This window comes from Trachypithecus francoisi, unplaced genomic scaffold, assembly GCF_009764315.1.
Source record: "Trachypithecus francoisi isolate TF-2019V2 unplaced genomic scaffold, Tfra_2.0 Lachesis_group1, whole genome shotgun sequence".
Classification (NCBI taxonomy): domain Eukaryota; kingdom Metazoa; phylum Chordata; class Mammalia; order Primates; family Cercopithecidae; genus Trachypithecus; species Trachypithecus francoisi.
In genome coordinates, this window is record NW_022681454.1 from 170,922,056 (window position 1) to 170,942,693 (window position 20,638).

The 20,638-nt window shown below is 39.7% G+C and overlaps 1 long non-coding RNA gene across 3 annotated transcripts in view; it reads right to left on the bottom strand.

The window, feature by feature from the left end:
• Positions 1-398: 398 nt before the first annotated feature.
• LOC117086161 overlaps positions 399-20,638 on the bottom strand; it is a 43,070-nt gene continuing 22,830 nt past the window's right edge. The window contains exons 3-4 of one of the 3 annotated variants that reach the window (XR_004438222.1): positions 4,132-4,258; positions 399-625 (exon numbers count right to left, since the gene is read on the bottom strand). This is a non-coding gene — a long non-coding RNA (uncharacterized LOC117086161). Of the gene's footprint in view, positions 650-4,131; positions 4,259-20,638 lie in introns of all 3 variants that reach the window. The other 2 variants (XR_004438221.1, XR_004438220.1) reach the window with 2 other exon arrangements.

The following is a 20,638-nucleotide window of genomic DNA, read 5'->3' on the forward strand; positions in this document are numbered from 1 at the left end:
ACTCTGCTCTCCAAGTGGTTACCTTTCTCATATAAATTCGAACCAAAATGGCTATGTCCAAGATTGTGTAGTACCAGGTTACACTAATCCCTGTCTGGATAATACTATAACCAATTAGGACTCCAAGTAATTTGAGTTTCTCATTTCAAAAAAAACTTTAATAATTTCATTGAACTCATTATAATAGATCTAAAAACTGAATGAATCAGTACATTTTAGCAGAAAGTATCAGCATACAGAATTAACAATAGCCTGAAGCATAAAGACATGATTTTTTTTTTATCTTATCACAAGTGTAATGGCCCAATGGGTTCACCTTGCCCACTGCCTAGACAGAGCCAATTTATCAAGACAGGGGAATTGCAATAGAGAAAGAATAATTCATGCAGAGCCAGCTGTGCAGGAAACTGGAGTCTTATTATCATTCAAATCAGTCTCCCCATGGGTTCGGGGGATCAGGGTTTTTAAGGACAACTTGGTGGGTGGGGGGAAGCCAATGAGACAGGCGTGCTGATTGGTCAAGTCAGAGATGCTTCTTGTGCTTAGTTCCTAGGTGGGGGCCACAAGATCAGATGAGCCAGTTCATCGACCTTGGTGGTGCCAGCTGATCCATCAGTTGCAGGGTCTGCAAAATATCTCAAGCACTGATCTTACAAGCAGGTTAAGAAGGGTCAGAATCTTGTAGCCTCCAGCTGCATGACACTTAAACCATAATTTCTAATCTTGTGGCTAATATGTTCAACCTACAGTGGCAGTCAAGTCCCCAGGCAAGAAGGGGATTTCCCTTGGTAAAGGCCTATTATCATCTTTGTTTTAAACTATAAACTAAGTTCCTCCAGAAGTTAGTTCAGCCTATGCCCAGGAAAGAACAAGGATAGCTTGGAGATCAGAAGCAAGATGCAGTTGGTTAGGTCAAATCTCTTTCACTTTCTTAGTTACAATTTTGCAATGGTGGTTTCATAAGCAGGCTAGAGATAGGTGGTTATGATATAGAAGGGCTGGGCTCCCAGCTAAACCCCACCCTAAGCCTGGAACTGCAGCCCTAAGTGAAAATAGCCAACTCCATTTTTCCACCAAAATGTTGTTGGTTTTCTTTTTGGTCTGCCCTACCCCTATCCTGTGCCCATAAAAAGACTTCAGCTGGCAGAGCAACACAAGCAGCTGAGGATGAGGGAAACAAGTGGCTGAGTGTCATGCTGAGAAGCAAGCAGAGAAGCAAGTGAGCTTCAGAGACTACAGATAGATGCAGCTAACTTCAGATGGTGCAGCTTCAGGGAAAGATGACCTTCTTCCCACACCATCCCCTTTCCAACTTTCCATTCTGCTGAGAGCCACTTCCATCACCCAGTAAAATCCTCTGCATACACTACCCTTCAATCCATTCATGTAACCTGATTCTTCCTGGACACTGGACAACAACCTGGGTGCTGGGAGGGCAGGGGCTGCGACACTGCTGTGGGGCCTGCACAGAGCCTGCTCCTGCCAGAGGACCAACTGGCCGGTTCCAGCGTTCATTTGCTTTGGTCCCACACTCGGTTGCTTGCATGCCCCCTCTTGCAAGGAGTGGCCAGCAGCGGACTGAGTGAAATTAGTCATCTAGTTCCCACCCATGAAGAGGGTCAAGGTCAAGGAAACAATCTCATCTCAGTTGTAGGGTCAAGTCAACACCACAACAGTGACAGAATGTTAGCTCAACATCACTTTGAATCATTTTGGCTTTCTTTCTTGGTCAAAAGAGGACTACCAAAGAGGCAAAACACAACCTCACATAACTAAATCCCAAGCAAGAAAGAATTGTTGAAAGAAAAACCTTAGACAAGTAAAATTTAACAGAGTTGAATTGAGCAAAGAACAAGTCATGAATTGGACATCCTCCTGAGCCAGAGTAGACTCAGAGACTCCAGCACAAGCATGTGGTAACATAAGACTTATGGACAGAAGGAAAGTGACCTACAGAAAATGGAAGTGAGGTACAGAAACAGCCAGGTGGGTTACAGCTCAGCATTTGCCTTATTTAAAAATGGTTTAAACAGTTGCCCCTGTATGATTAGCCAGAACTCAGTGACTGGCACAAGAGTAGATTTGAGTCCATTTACACCTCTATTTAGGTTATAGTTCACTATGTTGACAGTTCTATTGTCAACCAAACGCAATAGGGATTCTGTTAACAAGAGAGAAAGGGAGTGAATTTGAATAGCCAGTTAGTAGAGTCCACTTCCATGGATAGCCTCACTCCAAGACTGGTCTGAACCTTGACTGAAGTGTATGTAAAAACAAGAGTATATTTAAGAATAAAGATAGGTCTGAAAACATTGTTCTATAAAGGGCCAGATAGGAAATATTTTAGGCTTTGCAGGCTATGTAATCTCTGTTACATATTCTTCTTTGTTATTTTTACAGCATGTTAAAAAAATGTGCAAAACACTCTTAGCTTTCCTGGCAGATAGACACATGATATAATCATTGCCTTTCATGCAGTTAGTTAACAAAAATTTATGGAGTGTCTAATATGGTCAGTCACCAAACTAAGTGTTGGGGATACAGATCTGAGCAACATAGAGTGTATTCCCTGAAAAAGCTCATAATATAGTGGTATCTCCTCCCTTCCCACCCAAGAAAAGTCAGAATGTAAGCCTACCTTTCATTTTTACACAGTAAATATCCTAAACAGTTTTTTCTGCAAGTGTGGTGTATAATTTTACAGATAAATATTTTTAAAATAGTACAAAGTTAGTTACAAAATTACCAAGCTGAGAAAATCACAAGTTTCTAAAAAATTACACATATTTAAGGCATGTATGTCCTACCTACAAGGAATATATATGAAGGATACAAAGTAGCCAAAACAGTATAAAAATATCCTATGATATTGATGTAATTTCTAGCCCTGGTACTATTTCCTGTGTCAAAAAAACACACAACATATATATATATATAATATATATATATCAAAAACATATTATATATATATTATGTATAAATATAATATGTTATATTTATACATATTATGTATATTATATTTATACATATTAGGTTATAGTTCACTATGTACAGAGAAAGCTTTAGGCTCAATTTAAAATATGTAAAGAGGCAACTTTAGACTAAACTTCATTTAACAGAATGGAGTGGAAGCAAACACATACATTCCTACACATACATTCCTTTATATATGTTTGCCTTTAAAAGAGGAGTGAAATCCTTCTCAGAAATCTATCTGGTCATTTCCCCTTAAGTTTCATCTTCCAGAGCTGAGTCACATGCCAACTCTAGACAAATCACTAGGAAAGACAAATGAAATTGCCAAAACTGGCTTTGACCTGCTATGTTTCATCCATAGCAGTTCTATTGTCAACCAGACGCAATAGGGATTCTGTTAACAAGAGAGAAAGGGAGTGAATTTGAATAGCCAGTTAGTGGAGTCCACCTCCATGGATATAATGTATATTATATTATATATACATTATATATATATTTTTGTTAACTGCATGAAAGGCGATGATTATATCATGTGTCTGTCTAGGTGCTGGCACAGTAGGGTCAAATCTGGTCCATGACCAATTTTTTTATGCCAGGAAAGCTAAGAGTGTTATGCACATTTTTTTAACGTGCTGTAAAAATAACAAAGAAGAATATGTAACAGAGATTACATAGCCTGCAAAGCCTAATATATTATAACATATTATATATACATATTATGTATTATAAATAATATAATATGTTACATATACATATTATGTATAAATATATTATATGTCTAAATATGTTATTCATACATATATGTATATGTAATATATTATAATATATAATATATATTATATCTTATAAAATACGTATCCTGAAACCTAATATCATGAGTTTTAAAACAGCAGTTGTCAAAAGAAAAATATCTGTATACTAAACATAATAGAACCCAAGATTGTCTGCTGTAAGTAAATTTCATCCGATTCTTAATGTAAGAGATTAACATTTTATTATGGGGATTTCAGCACCTTTAGAGGGATTTTGTAAAATTAGTATGGAAAACAGACAATCTTTAGGGGAAAAAAAAAAGCATTTAATCTGAATCCATCTGACTGTGCCAGTGTTTGAGGGGTATTTGAGCCCAATTTAAAAAGTCTTTACTAGTCTTACCTAGAATACCTCCTTGTACTTAAGAGACATTCTCAATCCACTGCCTTGAGGCCATCAGAGGATCCTTCAGTTGCTTGTTCTTTTCTTCTTTTTCATGTTGACTAAAGAGGCACGCTAAGCAGTCCTTCTAAGCAAAACGAAACAAAACAACAAAAAATAATCACCAAGGCATTTCTGAAAAAGAATCAAACTGTCCTTTGGAAAACTGAAATTGCACTTGGGGACTGCGTGTTTCTGTCTTTAAATGTAGTCAACAAAATTGTTGCTCTCTTAGAAATGGTTTGTTTGTGATAAGTGAGCTTTCTTTCCGTAGACGACGTCCCCAGAGTGAGTTTCTGTCACCAACATTTCCCTTCCTTGGACTTAAGAAATTACAGTCTGCAGATAACATACTTGCCTAAGCAGCACAAAAATGTTCCTGACTGCGAGAAACTTCTGAACAGCTTTGGGAAATAGGAGTCCACGAAACTCCCTGGGGAATGCCCCGGAATGTTTATGGGGACCCTAATCCTCTGCAGATGCACATTAGAATTTGCAGCAGGTTTCTCAATGGGCCTTTCTGGTGTTTTTGTGCTGAGGAAGTTTAAGTCTGTCTTATGGTTCTAAATATCATAAAAGTGCTAAAGTATGAAGTGTTTATCATAAAATCTTCTGAACAAACACGATTTGATCGATCAGCTCTAAAAACGTGTACAACTTTAATAGAAGCAGCAGGCTGGAGTCACTGAAAAGATTAGGGGTCTCCAGTCAGAAGATCTGGTTTAAATCTTGGTGCTGTAGCTTATCATCTCTGTGACCTTGTGCAATAATCCTTTAATTAATCTTTCTTTCCTCATCTGTCTAATAGGAATAATGTGAGCATCAAATATGATAGTGCTTTCATTCATTTTGTCATGAAGTGAATATTTGTTGAATCAGGCATTAGGTGTATGTGTCAGGCTCTAAACTGAAAAGGAGTAGAGACCCCCTCTTAGGGGCCTGCGCCTCTCCACACCCAAGCATGGAAATAAAGGGAAATCTTGAGCTCCTTCAAGGGAAATTCAGGTGCCTAGCTAGCCCTGAGAAATAAATAATCAACTTGAAAAGCAAGAAAGTAATAGTAGCCTAAAACAACAGCCAAGAAAGCTTCAATCATGGATGTTTGGTTCTCCTATAGAAACTAAAGATAACAACATAGGTCTCTGAGTTGTTTTCCAGAAACCCAGACCCCCACCAAATGAACCTACTGGCATGTAGACCTCAGATAAGAAGGACCTGAAGTCTGAACTCTGACCACCGTTCTTTGTTTTACATTTCATTCTGAGGGGCCAGGAGGGAGTCACATCCAGGAGCCAGAGCTAACATTCGAATCTGCTGACCCCAAATTTTTAAACAAGGTTTTTCTTACTTATCTAATTGCAAATTAGAAGATCTTTGAATCTATTTATGATACATAAGCCCTCTCTCCCTTAAAGCTATCCATCTTTGTAAGGCCAAAACCAATGCAAATGTATTGACATACCATGTTGCCTATAACTTCTGCTTTCCTAAAATTTGCCCCTGCCTTTAAAAACTCTTACCTGCAATCCATCAACAAGGCTGGGACTTAAGCGTGAACTGTCTAGTCCTCATTGCTTGCTGCCCTACAAATAAACACCTTCCTTTCTACTGATGCAGACTGTGGTGTGGATATCTGGTCTTACTGTGCTGGACAAGAGGACCCCAGTTTGGTTCTGTAACAAGACTAGCTGTTGGGATACACAATAGGAAGACAGCCATAGTCCAGTCTTATGAAAATAGAAGTGCCTGGGAAACTGTAATCTACACATGCTGGTTACCATGATAAGAAAAACAATTTAATGGCCTGGGCGCGGGGGCTCACGCTGATAACCCCAGCACTTTGGGAGACCGAGGCGGGTAGATCACGAGGTCAGGAGTTTGAGACCAGCCTGGCCAACATGGTGAAATCCTCTACTAAAAATACACCAATTATCCAGGTGTGGTGGCACATGCCTGTAGTCCCAACTTCTTGGGAGGCTGAGGCAGGAGAATTGCTTGAATCCGGGAGGAGATTGTGGTGAGCCAAATCACACCACTGCACTCCAGCCTGGAGACAGAGCAAGACTCCATCTCAAAAAAAAAAAAAAAAAGAAAGAAAGAAAGAAAGAGAAGGAAAGAAAAAAAAGAAAGGGAAATAAAAGAAGAAAAAAGTAAAATTTTTGCATAAATACACATAGCTTTTTAGCTTTCTTTTCTTTTTTCTTTGAGACAGTCTCTTTCTGTCATCCAGGCTAGTGTGCAAATGGTCTGATGATGGTTCACTGCAGCCTCAACCTCCTGGGCTCAATCAATTCTCCCACCTCAGACTCCTGAAAAGTTGGGACAACAGGTGCACACCACTATGCCTGAATAATTTTAAAATATTTTGTAGAGACGGGTCCCAGTATGCTGTCAAGGCAGGTTTTGAACTCCTGACCTCAAGTGATCCTCCTGCCTCAGCTTCCCAAAGTGCTGAGATTACAGGCATGAGCCACTGTGCCTGGCCACACACAGCTGGTTAATGGCAAACTAGGGGTCTGAACATGATCACATGTCAATCCAAGTCATTTTTTCTATAAATGATTTCTTTTGGTTTATAAATAAATAACATAACATAAAAAAATGAAAAACATGACTGCAATGAAAGAGACTACTGAAACGCTTTGAAATTAGTAATGAATATTAATAAAAATACTTTTTTGTTTCTGTTATAATCTTCTTTCATTTGTTAGTTGATTCAATACTTTTATTTTGAATAACTACTAGTATTTATCTCTATACATACCAAAATAAATAAGGCACATTGCTGCTTTTTTAGGATCACCCAATGTGGAAAGAGATAAGCACAAAATCAGACAATATAAAAAACGATAATAAGGACTTCATTGCCTTTAGAAACCATTACAAAGTCAGAAAAACAGCCCATGAATCATGCTCTATATGCTACCAGTGTACACCATGGAGAAAGGAAGAGATGGGATTAACTGGGCAGCCCCTGCATACAGCTGGTGAAGCTGGATTAGTTTAGCATGGGCAGTAGGTGAAGATGAATGGAGCAGATTTAAGGATGACAATATTAATTTCCTTGTCATAACATGGAAGTAATGCCTATCTCATAAAGTGGTTATAAAGAATTAAAAAGGGGCCAGGAGCAGTGGCTCAGGCCTGTAATCCTAGCACTTTGGGAAGCCAAGGCAGACAGCTCACTTGAGCCCAGGAGTTCAGACCAGCCTGGATAGCAAGGTGAAACCCCATCTCTACTAAAAATACAAAAATTAGCAGGTGTGGTGGCACAGGCCTGTCGTCCCAGCTACTCAGGAGGCTGAGGTACAAGAACTGCTTGAACCTGGGAGGCAGAGTTTTCAGTGAGCTGAGATCACACCACTGCATTCCGACCTGGGCGACAGAGTGGGGCTCTATCTCAAAATAAATAAACAAATAAAAATTAAAAGGGAAGCAATACAGACAGGAGTCAGGGAAATGCTAGATAGAAAAGGTCCACTCTCAAACCTGGACCTATGGTCCTAAATGAGAACATGCATTCCTATTTTCCCACCCAAATGTTGCCTTTTTCAAAACCACTCTGGCCCACCATGACCCCCATCCTGTACCATAAAAACCCCAAGCTCCACTGGCAGAGGAGCAGAGCAGAGCAGCAACAAAGGAGAGAAGAGAAGAAGCAATTGGATGTTGGAGAAAAGCAGCTTTACTTCAGAGGAATGGCTTGATGGAGGGACTTTGGAGAAGAGTTCAACTGGGAACGGCCGACCTCCAGGGGAAGATTGTCTTCCCAATACAACCCCCTTCCAGCTCCCCTTCCCAGTGACAGCCACTTCCACTGCTCAATTAAAATCCTCCATATACACCACCCTTCAATTTGTTCATGTGACCTGATTCTTCCTGGACACGAGACAAGAAATCAGGTACTAAGAGGGCAGCTTATTAAAGGCTGTCACTCTGACCCTTCACTGAGCTGGTTAACACTTAGCTGTCTGTGGATGGCAAATGCTGAAAGAGCACTGATTGTAACACATGCTCTCTGGGGTTCTGGGGGTCACAGACACCCCCTCTCAAACAGCAGAGCTAAAAGAGCATTGTAACATGCCTGGACACTGCCGCAGGGCCCACACAGAGCCTGCTAATGCCAGAGAGCAGTGATCAGTCAGTTCCAACTCATTCACTGCAGCTCCTGCATCTACTCACCTCTGTGCTTCCCCTCCTATGAGGGGTTCAGAGCTGTGGGCTGAGTAAATGAGCCACCCTTTCATGAGTCCTGTGAAGGGGTCAAAGGAAATATCCCATCTCAGAAGCATCACAATGGCAACATTAATAAAATACTTATAGTAACTCTAATACATGGAGATATCCCAAAAACAAGAATTCAGATAGAGGGCATTGGTGGCTGGCACACATCCTCCATAGCAGGCTTACCCAAGCTCAACTAATCAGCTTTACAATAAGAACACTAACCCCTTTTTACATGGCTAAATTGTTGGATCCATTTATAGCATTATAGTGGAATTTAAAAATACTATTTACTAATTGTATTATTTCACGCATACTCCTTATTTAAACTTTATTCTATGAGTGGAGAACTCTTGTCCTGTCTTAGACGGTTTAGAGAGGTTGAGTAATCTGCCCCAAATTATACAATTCAAGAGTGAGTGTGGCCAGAATTCAAACTAAGGAGCTAAGGAGTCTGACTCCAAAGGCCATATCAATCCAATTCAGGGTTTGGCAAACCAAGGCTCATAGTCAAATCTTGCCCACTACTTATTTCCATGCCACTAATTTTTCCTATCTCTTTTTTTTTCTTTTTTTTTTTTTTTTGAGACAGAGTTTTGCTCTTGTTGCCCAGGCTAAACTGCAACGGTGCGATCTCAGCTCACTGCAACCTCCGCCTCCCAGATTTAAGTAATTCCCCTGCCTCCGCCTCCCAAATAGCTGGGATTACAGGCATGCACTACCACGCCTGGCTAATTTTGTGTTTTTAGTAGAGATGGGGTTTCTGCATGTTTGCCAGGCTGGTCTCAAACTCCTGACCTCAGGTGATCTACCCACCTCGGCCTCCCAAACTGCTGAGATTACGGGCGTGAGCCACCGCCCCCAGCCTCAACCACTCTTATTAAGCACTGAATACCTAAAATTTGCTTTTTTAATAAGATGAAAGACAGCATCTATGCAAAACTTCCATTGCAACAAAACCATTTCTATGACAACTAACACTATTTCAAACCTAGTAAGGTAAAGCTCCTTTATACACATTACATACTGTTGTTTTTTGTTTTCTGTTTTTTTTGTTTTGTTTTGTTTTGTTTTTACCAAGTATCGCTCTGTTGCCCAGGCTGGAGTGCAGTGCTGCAATCTTGGCTTACTGCAACCTCCATCTCCCACGTTCAAGTGATTCTCATGCCCCAGCCTCTGGAGTAGCTGGGATTACAGGCACACACCACTGTGCCCAGCTAATTTTTGTATTTTTAGTAAAGAAAAGCTTTCACTCTGCTGACCAGGCTGGTCTTGAATTCCTGACCTCAAGTGATGTGTACACCTCAGTTTCCCAAAGTCCTGGAATTACAGGTGTGGGCCACTGTGCCCAAGCTCTACATGCCGCATACTGTTAAAAGACAAAACAAAACACAAGATCTCCATTCCCACATAAATTTGCAATGAATATGTTTTTCAAGTTCAAACTATAGTTCCAGTTGCATTTTTCAGATCTTAGTTAAAGGAAAAACAGAACAAAGCAAAAATTCTCCAAATTTCAAAATTCACTTAATTGCACAGCTGAAGAGCTTCCACTTAGCTTTCCTGTGGAAGTTGTTAGTATGCAATAGAATGGACCACCAAAGTCAAATATCAAGGGGAAAATCTAATAGAAGTCTCTTTGCCTTCGAACTAGTGAATGTGCCCAATTAAAATCACAAGCTAACATACTGATATCAGTATTTGGCAAAACCTATCTGTGTGAGAAGATGTTTTCAGAGATAAAATACACGAAATTTCATTATGAATCAACATTAACAGATGAGTTTACAATTGATTTTGATGACAGCAAAAACTAATTGTGAACCTTAGTTAAGCAAAATATTATCCCCCTAAAAGAGAATCTGTTCTTATCATTCATAGACTTGTATGTTTAAATTGTTTAAGCATTTGTTTGTTTGTTTGTTTCGTGAGACAGGGTCTCACCCTGTCACTCAGGCTGGAGTGCAGTTGCACAATCATAGCTAACTGCAGCCTAGATCTCCCAGGCTTAAGCGGTCCTCCTGCCTCAGCCTCCCAAATAGCTAGGACTACAGGCATGCACCACTATGCTGGGCTAATTTTTTTTTATTTTTTGCTTTTTTTTAATGACAAGGTCTTGCTATTTTGTCCAGCCGGTCTTGAACTCCTGGCCTCAAGTGATACTTCTGCCTTGGCCTCCCAAAGTGCTGGATTTACAGGTGTGAGTCACTGTACCCAACCTGTATTTTCTTTTAATGAACTTGTCATTATTATATTTTGAATTTCAACAATAAAAAATTTGTAGACATTTGTTTTCTCTCTTCTTATATAAATACCTATATAATATCCTCAATTTTGCCTACAAAATTGCCTACAGTTTGACCCTTTATAATAGATCTGACCCTTTATAATAAAATGGTTGCCAACCTCTATTTTAATTCCAACAAATGTTCATTGAATGTCACTTGTCTTCCAAAGTTATCTGCTAAACATCTCTACCTTGACAGTAATTTCCAATGTCACTCCGCTTGTCTCCAAAATATTTTGGCAAAAATGGAAGGATATGAAAAAATTGTTTTATGAACTTCCCATTTGTTTCTAAAACCCTAATATGGCCTGGCCCAGTGTCTCCCCCAATGTCATCTTGAATTGTAATCTGAATTGTAATCCCCACGTGTTGGGGAAGAGACCTTGTGGGAGGTGATTAGATTATGGGGACGTCTCCCCCATGCTGTTCTTGTGATGGTGAGTGAGTTCTCACGAGATCCGAATATTTTATAAGGGGCTTTTTCCCACTTCACTCCTCACTTCTCTCACCTGCCGCCATGTAAGATGTGCCTATATCACCTCCCACTATGATTGTTAGCTTCCTGAGGCCTCTGTAGCAACAATATGGAACTGAGTCAATTAAACCTCTTTTCTTTATAAATTACCCAGTCTTGGGTATGCCTTCATAGCAGCATGAAAACAGACTAATACGAACCCCTTCACCTCTTGCTGACTCATCTCCTCCCATCCCCTGCCCCACGCCCCCTCTACAGATCCCCAGTGTTTTCACGTTACCTACTCATTGTGAATTGTCCTCTCTCCCTAAGCCTTTCATTGGAATCAAAATTTTCCCTCCTCTTTTCCTGACTCTGTCACAAATATCATTTCAGTACTTATCTGTCCTCAAGTTTGCACCATTCAGTGTAGGCAGGGGTTTGGATCCCCAAAAGTGAAAGTCCTGGCTGATCCTGATGGATCTATTAACTAAAGGAAGTTTCCAGATGGCAGAGTGAACCCATGGATATTGGCCATATTCTTTTCAACTTAAGAAACAACTATTGGTGAGCAACTGGACCATGGGCTGCTGGCTCCTGAGGTTTGAGGAGGAGAGTCCTTGAACGGAGGCAATGTGTAAGGCAAAGATTACGAAAAGGATCAACGACACACATTCCAACTTCTATGGCCAACGCAAGCCATTCAAAGGCAGTGATGGTGTCCCCAGGAGCATGCAGGGTACGGAGGTGACTTCTCTCAGAATGAGTTTTGAAGTGGTCCCACTCAGGATAGATTCTGAGCATCTTTCTCCCTTCCAGTCACTTCCTAACATGAGGGAAAGGATTTCCAAAGTTTTGGCCAAGTAGATCAATTGTGTTTATTTACTTATTTCTACATATAAACGATCTTCTCAGCAAGCCCCCCATTATGTACAAGCCACATACATGTTAACTAATAATAAGAGCTTGTGATACGATGTAGTTTTCAACTATATGCTTTATTAATTACAGTCTCATGACCAAAATCAGTGGTAAAAGGGATGAGCTTGCTTTACCCCAGAATACCTTAAACACACATGCTCATGTTCTTTCTTTTTTTACTTTTCATTTTTTTTCTTTTTTTTGAGATGGAGTATTGCTCCATTGCCAGGCTGGAGTGCAATGGCCAATTTGGGCTCACTGCAACCTCCGCCTCCTGGGTACAAACAATTCTTCTGCCTCAGCCCCCCAAGCAGCTGGGACTACAGGTGCACGCCACCACGTCCAGCTAATTATTGTATTTTCAGTAGAGACGGGGTTTCACTATGTTGGTCAGGATGGTCTTGATCTCTTGACTTCGTGATCCACCTGCCTCAGCCTCCCAAAGTGCTGGGATTACAGGCGTGAGCCACCACGCCCAGCACATGCTCATATTTATATAATTATACTCAACCTAAGCCCCTCATTTTTCTTTGTCCTTTTTTGACTCCACAGTTTTCCTCACCCAGGCTGGCCCACTGTACTGGCTCTTTCTGTGCCCAAACGAAGCTTGCATGTCCATCTCCTTGTCCTACCTATTATTCTGATATAGACAGGACGAATGAGTGAGGCTACCTTCTTCAGTATCTACTCAGCTCTTTACTGATGATAATTCTAATGCTTACTGGTTTTCTTTCAGATGAATAAAAACCATATCACGATTCTGTGATTTAAAAATATACAAAAGAGCCGGGCGTGGTGGCTCACACCTATAATCCCAGCACTTTGGGAGGCCGAGGTGGGTGGATCACGAGGTCAGGAGATCAAGACCATCCTAGCTAACAAGGTGAAACTCTATCTCTTCTGAAAAATACAAAAACAAAAATTAGCTGGGCACAATGACGGGTGCCTGTAGTCCCAGCTACTAGGGAGGCTGAGGCAGGAGAATGGTGTGAACCTGGGAGGTAGAGCTTGCAGTGAGCTGAGATCACGCCACTGTACTCCAGCCTGGGCGACAGAGTGAGACACTGTCTCAAAAAAAAAAAATATATATATATATATATATGGAAAGAACCTGATGTTCAATGTCCATGAATTTTTATAGACAGTTATTGCTGTTTGACTATTTCTTTACATATTTCATTTTGTGTTTCCTTTTCTTGTCTTTTAAAGTGAGTCTTCTTTCCTTCACTTGATCTATTTATTTCAAAAGCACTTTTAGATGTTTTTCTACTTAATTTTAGTCACCATCAGATTAAATTACACAGCTGACCTTTTTTTTCCTACTAGCCATATAATTGTAGGGAAGTACATGTGCCAAAATATTACATTACTAAATATTTGTTATTATCTAAGTCAATGCCAGAATGTCAAGATGGTATGAGGCCAACGAGAAAAGCTTGGAAAACTTACAAATGTGAGGTAGATTTCATGTTACCCGGTAGGAAATGTGTATTAAAGGCCAGGCCAGAGAGTATGGGATAAGAAGGAGAAGAGATTAATGCAACATATTTGAGCTTTAGTTGTTAACATAAAACAAATACTTTCAATGACTGAGACTAGTTAAAAGAAAGATCAGCTTCTGTACAATAGATTCTATAAAGAAAAAGAACACACACAAATGATATGCTAGATTCCCTTGCAAAATTGTAATAAAGTTGAAAATCATTATGGATGTAATTATTAGAAATAAGGAAAACTGGCACCTATGAAATAGAAGTCATAATTATATTCAATAGCAATCACAATTTGCAAATTTTCAGGTTCTTAGTGAATTGTTATTTAAGTGAGTGGGAACAGCAAGCTTTAAGAAGTAGAGACTGAGAAAATAAGCATGTTACCAAAAAAAAAAAAAAAAAAGCCATCTGCAATTGTAAAATACAGAAGGAAGATTGAGGATTCTAAAACAAACTCAGGAAATGTGCAGTTAGTAGCACTCAGAAATAATGCAAGAGGAGAATAAGGCTGATGTGAATGAGTATGAAAATTATGAAAGCCCTTGAACAAAAGTAAGAAAGCATGTGTCAAATAAAGCATCACACTAGAAATTGCCACTAAAACAAAGAGCTAAGAGCAAGAATAAACTATTAGAAAAACTATCATTATGATGGAGAACTAACTTATGAAGTAAGTAAGCAGAACAAAGTTGTAAACATGTTCAGGCCAAATAAACCATGTTGAACAAGAATATAGCGTAATTTTAGTTCCACTATATTAAAAGGACATAGTACATAATATACTTTGAAGAAAATAAAATACCTTATTCGTGAATTCTGCTAGACTTTTTAAGTACCTTCATTTACCTTGTGAAAGGACCTATTCTTTTTCATGCACAGTAACAACTGATGGCAATAAAAGGTACGAGTTCTTTAGAATACTTTATGTTTAGCCAGGTTCACGAATGAGGGTTGGGTTTTACAATCTTTTCGTGAAATACTAGAACACTTATTAAAGGATAGTATACTGTAGCTGAAAGATAATTAGATTAGGACCCAGGTTCAAGTTCAGTTTTAATCTTTTATCAACTGTGTGACTTTGGACAACTTTTTTTTAATTTTTCTTTTTTTTTTTGAGAGTGGGCCTCATGCTGTCACCCAGGCTGCAGTGCAGTGTTGCAGTCGTAGCTTACTGTAATGTCAAACTCCCGGGTTCAAGCTATTCTCCCACCTCAGCCTGCTGAGTAGCTAGGACTACAGATGCATGGGACTGTGCCCAGCTTCTTTTCTTTCCTTTTCCTTTTTTTTTTTTTTTTGTATAGACAGGGTTTGACTGTGTTGCCCAGCAATTCTCCCACCTAGGGCCTCCCAAAGTGCTGGAATTACAAGCATAAAACGACCACACCCAGCCTGGGCAAATAATCTAATCTCTTTTAGTATCAGCTGCTTCGTCTACAAAGTGTCTGTACTAATCATTCCTTCAGACAGATACCTTAATATTTAAATATAAAGCAATTCTGTACTATTCTCAGGACTGATGCATAGTGACTCTCTCTTTTTCCTTCAAATCTTGATGGTTCTGGCAAAGCTTGAACTCAGCAATGTCATCGCTGAGCTATATAATAAAGAAAAGAATACCTACGAATAGGCGTGTTGAGTAAATACATTAATGATGAAAACACATAGCCAAAAAGTGGTAGTGCCACTTTTTCATCAGATTCCTTAAGGGGATGTTCACAGTATAAAAGGCTTTAACTTTTGGTAGCTGACAGCAGTGGACAGTATTGCTTGCAATCAGAGATAAGCTCAGTGTGAACAAAACATCTAATGATTCGGAAGCAGAAATAGAACAGTAAACATTATGCAGAGTATAGTGCCTTGCCCCTTGTAGGCACTCAAAAAAATAATCCATGGTGATCATGACAATGATGAACAGAACCAGGTCCCGCAATCAGTGTCTAGAGCCATTAACAAAAGGTCATGCACTTAGGAGGGGGATTGCTGCCTTTGTGGCGTTTACTGAGTGTATTTCCACTCACTGGGTTACAGGACACTGATGAGAGAAGTGTACGGCTTTGAGAAGACAGGAAATGGCCTGTTTTGTGACCCAAGTAAAATGTCGACAGCCTATCATAAAACTATTTTCAATTTCTGGCCTGAAACCTTATTTACATTTTTTTTTTTAAAGATACATTTTTTTCTTAGAGATACTAAATAATTTTAGGAAAAAATGTCTTCTGCAAGTTATTTTTATCAGAAAGCTAGAATATAGTTTATTTAAGGACATAGTTCGAAAGTTGCTTTAACTGTCTGAGGGAAGGCCAGGAAAGGCTCTATTTTCAAATAAAGAACCGACCAGAAGAAGTGGGAAAAAGGCTGAGTAAAGAAATAAATGGAATTAAAAGAATCAAGAGGTGCTCCTTTGCGTTTTGTGATTTTTCTACAGTAAGCATATGGCAGAAACTTGTCACTTGCCACTATCTCTTCTCTCCTTCTTCCTGGATAATATAACTCCAATTTTGTTGGAGGTTATTATCAACGTTCTAAGTTTAATATGTAATATGTAAATATATTCACTTTCACAAATGCCTTTGCAGTTACAGGAAGCCGTGTTGCCAGTTCTGGCTAATAAGATACAGACAGACATGCCTAGGGCCAGCATCCTTGTCAAGATAAGACAGAGTCTTGTGGGAAAGGGTTATGTACCTATCCCTTTCTTTCTGCCTGGAATGGGAATAGAAGGCCTGGAGAGGCAGCAGCCAGCTTGCAAACATGAGCACTGTCTTAGTCCATTAGGACTGCTATAACAAAATACGCTAGACTGAGCAATTTATAAACCACAGCAACGTGTTGCTCACAATTCTGGAGGCTGGGAAGCCTGAGATCACCCACCAGCAGATTCCACGTGTGGTGAGGACCCATTCCTCATCAATGCCACCTTCTAAGAGTTCTCATATGGCAGAAGGGCAAACAGTCTCCCTCAGGCCTCTTTTATAATGGCACCAAGCCCATTTATAAAGGCATAGTCCTCATGAGCTAATCACCTCCCAAAGGCCTCACCTGTGAATGCTATCACATTGGAGATTAAATTCAAACATAAAAATGTTGGGAGGTACACAAACATTCAAATCATAACAAGCACAAAGGTAGCAACACCCTGAGGAGGGCAGAGTAGAGAAATAAAAGGAGTTTGAATCCTTGATAATTTTGCAGAGCTTCAGTAATAGCAGCCCTGGACTACCTATCTCTACCCCGAAGTGCACATGAGAAAAATTCACACTTTCTGTGTTTAAGCCACTATTCATCAGGATTTTTATAGCTCAGAACCAAACATAATATTATGTCCAGTAAAGGCCTACTTCATTTTTGTGTTTTGCTTTATTGTACTTCAAAGATAATGCATTATTCTTATTTTTCTTCTTTTTATGGAGACTATGTCTGACTCTCTCACTCAGGCTGGATTGCAGTGGCACAATCATAGCTTACTGAAGCCTCAACTTCCTGGGCTAAGGTGACCTCCTGACTCAGCCTCGGGACTAGCTGAAACTACAGACATGCACCACCATGCCTGGATGAATATTGCATTTTTTACACATTGAAGGATGGTAGCAACCCTGCCTAAAGCAAGTCTATCAATGCCATTTTTCCAACATCATGTGCTCAATTTATGTCACATTTTGGTAATTCTAACAATATTTCAAACTTTTTTGTGATTATTATATCTGTTATGGTGATCTGTGACCAGTGATCTTCGAAGTCACCACTGTAATTATTTCAGGGCTCCACAAATTGTGCAAATACAAGATAACAAATTTAATAAATGTTGTGTATGTCTGACTGCTCCACCCACTGGCCATTCCCCCATCTCTCTCCTTCTCCTTGAAATTCCTTAAGATAAAACAATATTGAAATTAGGCAAATAAATATCCCTCCAATGGCCTCTCAGTATTCAAGTGAAAGAGTCACATGCATCTCATCTTAAATCAAAAGCTAGAAATGATTAAGCTTAGTGAGAAAGTCATGTTGAAAGCAGCAATAGGCCAAAAGCTGGGCCTCTTGCACCAAATAGTTAGACATGTGAATGCAAATGAAAAGTTCTTGAAGGAAATTAAAAATACTACTCTAGTGAACACACAAATGATAAGAAAGCAAAACAGCTTTATTTCTGATTTGGAGAAAGTCTGAGTGGTCTGAATAGATCAAACCAGCCACAATATTCCCTTAAATCAAAGTCTAAGCCTCAGCAAGACCCTAAGTCAAGTTTGTGAAGGCTGAGAATGGTAAAGAAACTGCAGAAGAAAAGTTGGAAGCTGGTGGAGGTTGTTGGTTCATGAGGTTTGAGAAGAGAGGTCATCTCCGTAACGCAGCAGCGCAAGGTGAAGCAGCAAGTGCCGATGGAGAAGCTACTGCAGGTTATCCAGAAGATCTAGCTAAAATAATCAGTGAAAGTGACTACAGTAAATAACCGATTTTCAATGTAAATGAAACAGCCTTCTATTAGAAAAAGATGCTATCTAGGACTTTCATTACTAGAGAGAAGTTAAAGCCTGGCTTCAAAGTTTCAAATGTCAGGCTGACTCTCTTAGAACAAGAAAGTGTAGATGACAACACATCTGTTTACAGCATGGTTTACTCAGTATTTTCAGCCAACTGTTTGTTTTGTTTTGTTTTGTTTTGTTTTGTTTTTGAGATAGAGTCTCGCTCTGTTGCCCAGACTGGAGTGCAGTGGTGCAATCTCCGCTCACTGCAACCTCCACCTCCCGGGGTTCAAGTGATTCTCCTGCCTGAGTACCTGGGACTTCAGGCACGTGCCACTACGCCTGGCTAATTTTTTGTATTTTTAGTAGAGACAGGTTTTCATGATGTTGACCTGGCTGGTCTTGAACTCCTGACCTCAGGTGATCCACCCTCCTCAGCCTCCCAAAGTGCTGGGATGACAGGCGTGAGCCAGCACACCTGGCCTCAGCCCACTGTTGAGACCCAATATTGAGGAAAAAAAAAAAAAGTTTCCTTCTGCTTTTGAACAATATACCTGGTCACCTAAGAGCTCTGATGGAGATGTGCTAGGAAGTGAATGTTGTTTTCATGCCTACTAATGCAGCATTCATTCTGTAGCCCATGGATCAGGAAATAAATTTGACTTTCAAGACCTATTATTTAAGGAATACATTTTATAAGGCTACAGCTGCAATAAATAGTAATTCCTCTGATGGATCTGAGAGGAGACAATTGAAAACCTTCTAGAAAGGATTCATCATTTTAGATACATTAAGAATATTCATGTTTCATGGGAGTTGGTCAAAATATCAGCATAACAGCAGTTTGGAAGAAGTTGATTCCAACCCTCATGGATGACTTTGAGGGGTTCCAGACTTCAGTGTAGAAATTGACTGCAGATATGGTGGAAATAGCAAGAGAGAACTAGAATTAGAAATGGAGCTTGAAGGTGTGACTGAATTGCTGCAATCTCATAATAAAACTTGAATAGATGAGAAGTTACTTTTTATGAATTAGCAAAGAAAGTTTTTGTTTTTTGGGTTTTTTTTAAAGACAGATTCTCTCTGCCACCCAGGCTGAAGTGCAGTGGTGGGATCTTGGCTCACTGCAGCCTCCAACTCCTGGGTTCAAGTAATTGTTTCTCCTATCTCAGCTTTCCGGGTAGCTGCGACTACAGGTGTCTGCCACCACACCTGGCTAATTTAGTATTTTTAGTAGAAACAGCGCTTCAGCATGTTGGCCTGGCTGGTCTCAAACTCCTGACCTCAAGTGATCCACCTGCCTCAGCCTCCCAAAGTGCTGGATTACAGGCATAAGCCACTGCGCCAGGCCAGAAAGTGGTTTCTTGAGATAAAAAGAACACCTAGTGAAGATGCTGTACACACTGTTCAAATAACAAGATTTAGAACATGAACATAACTTTATTCTAAGTTATTTAGAATAACTTGGTTGGTAAAGCAGCAGTAGGGTTTGACAGGATGACCTCCAGTTTTTAAAGAAATTCTACTGTAGGTGAAATGCCATCAGTTTGTATGATACACAGAAATCTTTTGTGAGAGTCCACTGATGTGACAAAATTTACTTTTGTCCTATTTTAAGAAATTGCCACAACCACTCCAACTTTCAGCAACTCCACCCTGATCAATCAGTGAGTATCAATACTGGGACAATATCCTCCAAGAGCAACAAACAGATTACAACTTGTTTAAGGGTCAGATGATTGTTTGAGTTTTTTAGCAATAAAGTATTTTTAAATTAAGGTATGTAATTTTTTAAAAACAGGATGTGATTGAACATTTAATAGATGACAGTATAGTGTAAACATAACTTTCATATGCCCTGGAAAACCAAAAAATTCTTGTACCTTGCTTTATTACTATATTGGCTTATTTCAGTGGTCCGGAAACCGTCCTGCAATATCTCCGAAGTATGCCTGGATACGTTGTTGGTGGAATTGTTTTGAAGTTTAAAATATAAGAGGCTTCGTAACCTAATTTAGGATCAGCCCTAATGGGAGCTTTTACTTTGTCAAAATTATGGTTAAAAGAGTCTGCCTAGGAGGAAAACAACAAAGTAATGTTCAAGGGCCCCAGGAATCCACCCTTCCTCATTCTACAGGTGACTCAATCTGAGGCCAAAATCTACTTAAAACATATAGCTTTGCCCACTCAGGTAGATTGCCCTCAAGACCCTTGGTCTTTTAAAGTCGAAATAATTCTACCTGAACCTAATAGGTGAAAGATAATCCGAGACATCAGAGCTAGAAAATAGAGGCATCTATATCAAGTATTGAGCAAAATGAAGACTCAGTTCCTCCCTGTGGCGGAGTGCTGAGACTCAAGTTCTGCAATTCCAGTCCTAACTCGATTAAGCTGCAACCCTGCCTTATCTACTCATCTTGCCTTGAATTTCTTCCTGGAAAAGTCTGCATTGACAGCTGGCAATCACTAGCCTTGATTCTGCCAGTTTCTTGGCCTTTCTAAATATCTGCCTGCTCAACCACTTAACCACCGAAACCTGGTTGTCCCTGTGTGGCTTCAAACTCCTGTTAAGTAGGCCCAGTGTTCTCTTATCCATGGCCTTAATGTCCGTCTATCTTATCTAGCTGAATGA